We start from the raw sequence: 10,211 nt of genomic DNA, 5'->3' as shown, positions 1-10,211 counted from the left end.
CCTAGGAACGAATGTCCATTGAACTGTATTAAGATTTGCTCAGTCTGTGAAGAAAACCACTCCATAAACAAGTGCCCTTCTTTACCTGGACTCAAAGCTGTATATCAAGGAGCTGAAGGGGTCAATGATAAAATTTGCTACATCAACCAAAGGAGGCCTCCTGGGTCTAGACCATACCAGCAGGGTATGCAAGGGTCATCCTATGCATATTACAACCCCAACCAAACCACAACTATAGCTTCTTGGGGATCCATTGCTCATCCTTCCTGTTCTACACCCCCTCCTTGGTCCTATGCATCTCAGTATCATTCCCATTGAGCCAGCCAGTCATTTCAACCTTATGTTCAACCACAACCTCAGTGGAAGACACCACCCCAGGGGTGGAGGCCCCAATTCAACAATGTTCCAGCCCTATTGCCTCCACCACCTACCCAACTACAACTCCTGCACTCTGCTCCACCTAAGCAACCCCAGATGCCTGCCCAACCAAATCCGAACCAAAGCAATAGGTAGGCTCAACAAGCATACAATGGAGAGACATCATACCCAACTTATGCTATAGAAATCCAGGAGATCAACCTAAGATCCAGGAGATTTCTCCCTGATAACCAACCTCCCTCTCCACATAGGGAGGTTGAGGAAGAGAGGGAGGAAAGAAACCTTAAAGTAAATCCACCCTTTCCTAAGAGATTAGCCCAACCACTCCAACCTACCCCAGAAGAAACTAAACTTCTGGGAGAATTGAAAAATCTATGAGTAAAGATCCCCCTTCTCCAGGCAATGAAAGATGTTCCCATTTACAACAAGCTGATTAAGGAGAAGTGCTTCAAGCATCTAGGAAGAAGAAAAAGGGATGCCCCCACCATTAATGTCATTGGGCAGTTGTCTAACTTAATGCTGGGGCAGGTAATATGTCCAAAATATTTGGACCCTGGAAGCCATGTAGTAGATGTGCACATCAATGGCACCATTGTCCCACACAACCTGATTGATCTTGGGGCTGCCATTAATGTGATGACCAAGGGTACCATGCTCAAGCTCAACCTCCAAGGGTCATTGAGGAAGACCACAATAGTTCTGCAACTTGTAGACTGTTCCACAGTCACCCCTGAGGGAATTGTGGAGGATTTGATGGTCTCCATTGACTCCTGGGAGTACTCGGCAGATTTCCTAGTTCTCTAGCCTAAGGTTAAGCTTACTAGTTACCCTCTCATCCTTGGGAGGCCATGGTTGGCCACAGTTGATGCTTACATTAGCTGCATAGCTGGGAATATGACCATCAAGAATGGGCATATGTCCAAAAAATGGGTCCTATACCCTCCTGCTCAACCTTCCCTAGAGGTTTATTTACCTTTATGGTTGGAGGAGGAGGAAGAAGATGAGGTTTATTCTACCCAAGTTTATGCTTTGGAAGCAACCATAAGAGGAGGACAGCAAGATGAGGATGACTTAATTGAACACCTGCTCCAAAATCCAACTCCTAGTTCATTACCATTGGAAGAAGAAGTAAGGGAAACCCAGAATAATCATCCAATTAACTTATGCTTGGCCAGTTCCAACCCACTTAGTGTCAAAACCATAGAATTTGGCCTAGAGAAAACTTTGAAAATTAATCCATCTCTTTCTGCTTTAGAAGAGGAAAAGCTATGCAACACATTGAGAGAGAACCCATAAGCCTTCGCTTGGAGTTATAAGGAAATGAAGGGAATACACCCCTCAGTGTGTAATCACCACATATACATCAAAGAAGGTTGCAAGCCAGTCAGGAAACCACAAAGGAGGATGAATCCAGCTCTTAAAGACATAGTCAAAGAAGAACTGTAAAAACTGCTAGATGTAGGATTCATTTACCCTATCTCAGACTGTGAGTGGGTTTCTCCTTTATTGTTAGTTCCCAAGAAAAATGGTAAGTGGAGGATTTGTGTTGATTATAGGGAGTTGAACAAAGCCATAAAGAAGGATCACTTTCCCCTACCCTTCATTGACCAAGTGCTAGATGACCTAGCAGGGAAGAAGTTTTTTTCCTTCCTAGATGGATTTAGTGGGTACAATCAAATCCAAACCTACCCAGAAGACCAGGACAAGACCACATTCACTTATCCTTGGGGTACTTTTGCCTATAGGGTCCTTCCTTTTGGCCTATGTAATGCTCCTGCCACTTTCCAGAGAGCAGTCTTAAGTATTTTTGCTGAATTAGTATATGATGCAGTGGAAATCTATATGGATGACTTTACACCTTATGGCTGTGATTTTCAAGAAGCCCTGACTAACCTAGGCAAAGTATTACACAAATGCATTGAAATGAATCTGTCTCTCAGTCCAGAAAAATGTGAATTCTTAATGACTGAAGGGACTATGCTAGGTCATTCAATATCTCAGCAAGGATTGCAGGTGGACCCAAACAAAATAGCAATCATCCAAAGGGTTCCACCTCCACAAAAGTAGAGAGATGTCAGGAGTTTCTTAGGGTTAGTTGGATACTACCGAAGGTTCATAAAGGACTTCAGCAAGTTGGCCTCTCCTTTGTTTGGGTTGTTGGCCAAAGATTCTGAGTTTATATGGTCAAAGAGCTGTCAAGAGGCCTTAGACATTCTAAGGGTTAAGTTAACCACTGCACCAATCCTTAGAGGCCCAAATTGGGCCCTCCCCTTTCTTATTCATGCTGATTCCTCACACAAAGCAATAGGAGCAGGCTTAGGTCAGGAAGAGGAGAAATTGCCCTATGCCATCTATTTTATCAGTAAGAACCTGTCAAAGGCTGAGCTGAATTATACTGTGACCAAAAAGGAAATCCTAACTGTTGTGCATGCATTAAACAAATTTAGGCACTACATTACAAGCTATCAAGAATTTGTGCATATTGATCATGCAAAAATCAAATATTTAATGAAAAAACCATATGTGAATGCTAGAATTATAAGATGGTTGCTTTTATTACAACAATTTGATCTAACTATTATTGATAAACCTGGTAAGGAAAATGTTGTTGCTGACTTTCTATCTAGGATGAATCTGCCTGCAGGTGAAGAAGGAATGGTGGATGACCAGTTACCAGATGAGCATTTGTTTTCTATTTCAGTTCTCTCCCCATGGTTTGCTGATATAGCAAACTATTTGGTATCAACACAGTTTCCACCAAACTTTCCCTCCAAAGAAAAGAGCAAGATAGTCAGAAAGAGCACCCCCTTCACCTAGATTGGGGGAAATCTATTCAAACTTGGCCCAGATCAAATCTTAAGAAGGTGTGTAAGGGAAGAGGAAGTCTTTGACATCCTTCTGACCTGTCATGATGGGCCTTATGGAGGTCACTTTGCAGCAAAGAGGACAACATTCAAAGTGTTGCAAGAAGGCTATTATTGGCCTACTCTTCATCAGGATGTGAAAAAGTACATTAGTCAGTGTGATCGGTGCCAAAGGATGGGAAAGCCTACTCCAAGAGATGAAATGCCCCTACAACCTCAAGTGACTTTCGAGCCATTTGACAAGTGGGGCATGGACTTCATTGGGCCTATCAACCCTCCTTCAAAGAAAAAACAACACATCATTGTGTGCACTGATTATTTGACTAAGTGGGTTGAAACCAAGGCAATTAAGGCAACAACAGAAGAGAAGGTGGCTGAGTTCCTAAGGGAGAATATATTCTACAAATTTGGGTACCCTAGAGAGCTAGTCACAGACTAAGGTAGCCAGTTTACCTCCAGCATGATTGAAGAACTGCTCAACCATCACAAAATCAAGCATAGGACCTCCACTCCTTATCATCCACAAGCTAATGGGCAAGTGGAGGTGACCAACAGGGCATTGGAGAACATCTTAACCAAGGTAGTGAGCAGCAGCAGGAAGGATTGGGAAAAGAGACTAGTTGAGGCCACTTGGGCCTATAATACAACATGGAAGACCACCACTGGATTTACACCCTATGAGCTGGTCTATGGGAAAAAGGCTTTGTTGTCCATTGAGTTTGAATATAAAACATTGAGGATGGCAACCCAACTAGATTTGGATCTCAGTCATGCACAAAAAGAAAGGTTGTTACATTTGAATGGCTTGGATGAATTTAGAATGCAGACCCTCCTACATACAGAGACAGTTCAGCTTAAGAGGAAGATCTGGCATGACAATCATATCAAGGAGAAGCAATTTCAAGAGGGAGACTGGGCATTGTTATATGATTCTAAAGACTTCAAGGGCAAGCTAAGGACAAGATGGCTCAGACCTTATGTGGTGGAAAGATGCCGTGAAAATGGTTCAGTGAAAATCAGAACTATTGATGAAGAAGCCATTCCATTGCTAGTTAATGCACACCAATTGAAAATGTACAAGAGGCCTTTATCAAAACAAGAGTTCATTGACAATATCAATAAGGTAGTGATGATGGTGGGGCAAGTTACAGCTCCTCCCTCATCAAGACACTGAAAAAGAAAAAAGAATAAGGATTTAGGTGAAAACCTCCATGAGGTGCCTGAGTCCCATATTTGGGTTGAAAAACTCATAAGGCGGCCCAAGGATGAGAAGAAATGAAAAAGAGTAAGACGATCCCTAGGTGAAAACCTTCCTTGAGGCTCCCAGGGCAGATATCTAAGGTGAAAACCTCTCTGAGGTAGCCTAGGTGTTTTTCAAGAAAAAAAAAATAATTGTTATTTGCAGGTGGGTGAAAAGACAAGCAAGGAGCAAAGAGAAGATCCAAAGGGAACCCTGCCTCACATATATTGATCTCCTCTACTCCTTACCATGCATCCCTCCATCAATTCCATTGTTTTTCACTTCATTGCTTCAATTCAAGTGAAGATTGTATTTTCTACAAATTCACCTCAAACATTACCATCATCCCTGCATCCACATACACTCCTACTCCCTCTGTCCATTCATTACAACATCCTCACAACACCAGCCAACAAACTATTTGGTATCAACACAGTTTCCACCAAACTTGCCCTCCAAAGAAAAGAGCAAGATAGTCAGAAAGAGCGCCCCCTTCACCTGGATTGGGGGAAATTTGTTCAAACTTGGCCCAGATCAAATCTTAAGAAGGTGTGTAAGGGAAGAGGAAGTCTTTGACATCCTTCTGACCTGTCATGATGGGCCTTGTGGAGGTCACTTTTCAGCAAAGAGGACAACATTCAAAGTGTTGCAAGCAGGCTATTATTGGCCTACTCTTCATCAAGATGTGAAAAAGTACATTAGTCAGTGTGATCGGTGCCAGAGGATGGGAAAGCCTACTCCAAGAGATGAAATGCCCCTACAACCTCAAGTGACTTTCGAGCCATTTGACAAGTGGGGCATGGACTTCATTAGGCCTATTAGCCCTCCTTCAAAGGAAAAACAACACATCATTATGTGCACTGATTATTTGACTAAGTGGGCTGAAACCAAGGCAATTAAGGCAGCAACAGAAGAGAAGGTGGCTGAGTTCCTAAGGGAGAATATATTCTACAAATTTGGGTACCCTAGAGAGCTAGTCACAGACCAAGGCAGCCAGTTTACCTCCAGCATGATTGAAGAACTGCTCAACCATCACAAAATCAAGCATAGGACCTCCACTCCTTATCATCCACAAGCTAATGGGCAAGTGGAGGTGACCAACAGGGCATTGGAGAACATCTTAACCAAGGTAGTGAGCAGCAGCAGGAAGGATTGGGTAGAGAGACTAGTTGAGGCCACCTAGGCCTATAATACAACATGGAAGACCACCATTGGATTTACACCCTATGAGCTGGTCTATGGGAAAAAGGCTTTGTTGTCCATTGAGTTTGAATATAACACATTGAGGATGGAAACCCAACTAGATTTGGATCTCAGTCATGCACAAAAAGAAAGGTTGTTACATTTGAATGGCTTGGATGAATTCAGAATGCAGGCCCTCCTACATACAGAGATAGTTCAACTTCAGAGGAAGATCTGGCATGACAAACATATCAAGGAGAAGCAATTTCAAGAGGGAGACTGGGCATTGTTATATGATTCCAGGTATAAAGACTTCAAGGGAAAGCTAAGGACAAGATGGCTCAGACCTTATGTGGTGGAAAGATGCCATGAAAATGGTTCAGTGCAAATCAAAACTATTGATGAAGAAGCCATTCCATTGCTAGTTAATGGACACCAATTGAAAATGTACAAGAGGCCTTTATCAAAACAAGAGTTCATTGACAATATCAATAAGACAGTGATGATGGTGGAGCAAGTTCCAACTCCTCCCTCATCAAGACACTGAAAAAGAAAAAAGAATAAGGATTCAGGTGAAAACCTCCATGAGGCGCCTGAGTCCCATCTTTGGGTTGAAAACCTCATGAGGCGGCCCAAGGATGAGAAGAAATGAAAAAGAGTAAGAAGATCCCTGGGTGAAAACCTTCCTTGAGGTGCCCAGGGCAGATATCTAGGGTGAAAACCTCTCTGAGGTAGCCTAGGTGTTTTCAAAAAAAAAAAAAAAACATAATTGTTATTTGCAAGTGGGTGAAAAAGACAAGAAAGGAGCAAAGAGAAGATCCAAAGGGAACCCTGCCTCACATATATTGATCTCCTCTACTCCTTACCATGCATCCCTCCATCAATTCCATTGTTTTTCACTTCATTGCTTCAATTCAAGTGAAGATTGTGTTTTCTACAAAATCACCTCAACCATTACCATCATCCCTGCATCCACATACACTCCTACTCCCTCTGTCCATTCATTACAACATCCTCACAGCACCAGCCAGCAACATGATCAAGAAATTCTAAGGGAGACACCAAAAATTTCCAAGTGGTAATCCAGGAGCTCCACAACAGCAACAACATCAAATCCAGGAGCTCCACAGTAGCAACAACATCAGATCTCCAGTCACAGACACCTCCAAAAGCCAAGAAACCATCAGCAGACAGCAGAGGAGGAAGAAGAATGACCATCAACAACACCTCTGATCTTTGACAACTGCAACATGGCATCAAGACCATAGGTAAGTATCCCACTCACTCACTCATATGCATCATTTGATCAAAATTTGTAAAGGTTAAGAGGTATTTGGTTTATAAGTGAAAAGATGGAAAAAAGGAAATTCTTTAATAAGTCAAAAGAGAATGCAAGAGTCCATATATACAGTATTTTTATGGCAACCATTTGAGAAGAATTGAAGAATTAAGACTTGGGGTAGAAACACTAGTTCACCATAGACTCCAACAACAAAGTAAAGAAAGGGAATTCCCAACAGTTGGCTCACCATGGGTTGATCAGGATCCTCATTAAGGATGCCCTCCAAAACCTCAGGATCCCTATAAAATGGTCAGTCTTCAGAGACTTACTAGCAGAGGATGACATCAAAACCCTCATCTATGATGTTAGTCCTTTTGTCATGGAGAAAGAAGAAGCTAATACAAAGGAACATGATGAATGAGAACACAAGAAGGATGATGCTGAAATAGAACACAAGGAGGATGATGTTGAAACAGAGGAAGAAACTGATGGAGATGAGAAAGAACAACAAAAGGAAGAAGATAAGAAAAACAGAGAGGACAACTGTAGGAAAAGGAAAACTGGATAGCATGTATGGCCAGCCTCTCCTTGGAGGCCATCTAGTGTAGGATGCCAGCTAAATCCTATACTCTTTACCTCAGAGAACAATGGTTGCAATTTCAGATTAAAACACTAGCACAAAGGGGCACCATGCCATTTCAAGACTGCAGATAGTTTATTGATCTTTGTGATCAAAGTGCACTAGAGGATAGGGCCAAAATGGCTGAGTTTTACTTGCAAAACATGGCCCTCACAGACATGAATATCGGGGATCCTAATGTAGAGCCAAAAGATCTACAATTAATGTCTTTGGCATCATCGATGAACCATGAGAAGTCAAGGGCTGTAGAGATGAAAATGATATTGACCAGAGAGAAAAATGAACCCCTTTTCATTAGAGTTGAACAATCAGATCCCATGGCCCTAATCAACACCCATAATCTAATTGAAAATGATCCTCAGCTGACACTTAGATATCTTGGTACCCAAGAACAAGCAATTTCACATTTTGAGGATATGTTTAGGCTGCTAAGAGATGATAATATACATGCCTGTTAAAGGAGATGGAAAACACTGCTACATAGCTTGAAGACCAGAGAATATCACTCCCCTCAAAGGTTGAGTGAGGCACTCAACATGACACCTATGTATAAGAAATCAATGAAAAGGTTGAAGGTCAATTAGATAGGCCTAAAACTCATTCCACCACTACTCCTAGGGATGCTAGAAGGGAGAAAAGAAGAAGAGGAAAAGAGGCAATGGGAAGAAGTAGAAAGGAAAGTAGGCTTCTATAAACAAGAAGAAGAGACCACAACAGAAGCATGGGATGTTAGAGAGGCTACCAGAGCCATGAAGGGCATGGACATTGACTAAATTGCTTAGAGGATGAGCAACACTTTCAGTAAGGGGGTGTTGATGAGTCTCATCATTGGGTAATTATATGGGCCTTAATTCACCTCCTAGCTTTGTCAAACCAACTATTCTCACCCCTTATTGCATACTTTTGATTATACTTTGTTTATGAGATGAGTTAGAGTTGGATATTTTTCTTTGTGGTTTAATGTGCATATAATGTAGGAATAAAGGATACAAGCAAGGAAAAATGCAGGCATAAAGGATAAAAGCAAGGAACTATGGCAAAGACCTTGGTAAAAACTCGAATGGGACAAGGGAGAGTAATTATAGGAGGTAAATCCTCCTCATTTACTACCCCTCCATTCAAATATTCCTCCATCAACTCGGAGTGCAAACAACCATCACTTTGAAGACTAGAAGACAACCGAGCAAGTGAAAGGGACAGAAACCAGTTTTTCTTGAGTTGGGAGCCAAGCCTCCCTAATTTGAAGGAAGTCGTTAGAGACTTCAGATGTATAAATAGAGAGGCTTAGGACCTCAGTAGGATTCAGACTTCTATTGTAAAAACTCTGCTTTATTTCTAAGCTGCAAGACTTGTGACAGTTTGTTCTGTAATCCATGGTTTTCATAATGAGAATGAGTTCTATTTTAATCCATCTTTGAGTTAACTTAGAGGGCTGAAGCTCTTGGGTTAGGGCCTGAACCGAGCAGCAAAATCTCCTCTTCATTGTACATATTTGTTAGCATAGATTTCTGTTCATTTTCTTAAATAGATTCATGGTTTTTCATTGTTTATTTGCTTAGTAGCTTTCTAGTTCTGTTTATTTGCTTAAGTAGCTTCCTGGTTCTGTTCATTTTCTTAAGTAGGATTCATGGTTTTTCTAGTTATTTGCTTAGGTAGCTGCATTTTCATTATAGTAGTGTAGAGAAGATCAGTTGTGTTGTAGTTTACTTCCATTTGTGCCTTCTTTCAGTTTACAAGTTAGCTAGGTGAAAAAGATCACCATAAGGTTGTGTGCAGGTGTCTCGGCCTCTTCTCCTCCCTCTGGGACCATGGCTTGAGGAAGAGACCCTTTAACAACCCCAAAAACACAGGTTTTTGGTTCTCACATGAGCTATGAAGTTCATTTTTTGATGCAGTTATTTGTTCACCCACACTGGTTTTTCTGCCGTTTTCATTTAAAAACCTCTTTCAACATGTTCTTCATGCATCGCTTCCTCGCTGTCCAATCCCCAACAAACCTTCACAATCACTGTCTGATTCATTATTTTCTCTAATTGCTGCCTCGCGTGAAGTCTTCCACTTACTTTATGCACTTTAAGTCCCCACCGTCAATCTGCCTCGCCTGATCCGATGGCTATCACGTCACCTCAGCACTTCATGCACTTTAAAACCCCCACCATCGATCTGCCTCACTTGATTCGATGGCTATCGCTTCACCTGATTTCCAACTAGCTTGGCTGATATCCAATGTTGATCAACCCTGTTTGATCCAATGGCTATCGCGAGGATTAGTGCACAGCCGTTATCCGCCCGAGAGCACGCAAGAAAAGTAGTTTTCTCGTGCTACATGTCACGTAGTTAGTCTAATTGCGTGAAATTTTAAAATACAGCTTACAGCCTTGAGGGCGTGCGAGAAACTACTTACCGCCTTAGAAACCTGCTCCACCATTTCCACACGTTTCTTTTTCCCGTGATACGACTTCCGTCATCCATCTCTTGACTTCATCCGCACGATAAGATCTCAGTCGTTCATCGCTTTGTTACCCTGTCCGTCCATCTCTTGACTTAATCTCCATGATTAGATCTCAGCCATTCATCTCTTATTAACCTTGTTCGTCCATCCATTCACTTAATCCCTCGTGATAC

Source organism: Pinus tabuliformis, chromosome 9 (assembly GCF_031772625.1).
Source record: "Pinus tabuliformis cultivar Carrire ecotype Pingquan chromosome 9, CPIR1, whole genome shotgun sequence".
Lineage (NCBI taxonomy): Eukaryota > Viridiplantae > Streptophyta > Pinopsida > Pinales > Pinaceae > Pinus > Pinus tabuliformis.
This window is presented reverse-complemented; position numbering follows the sequence as displayed.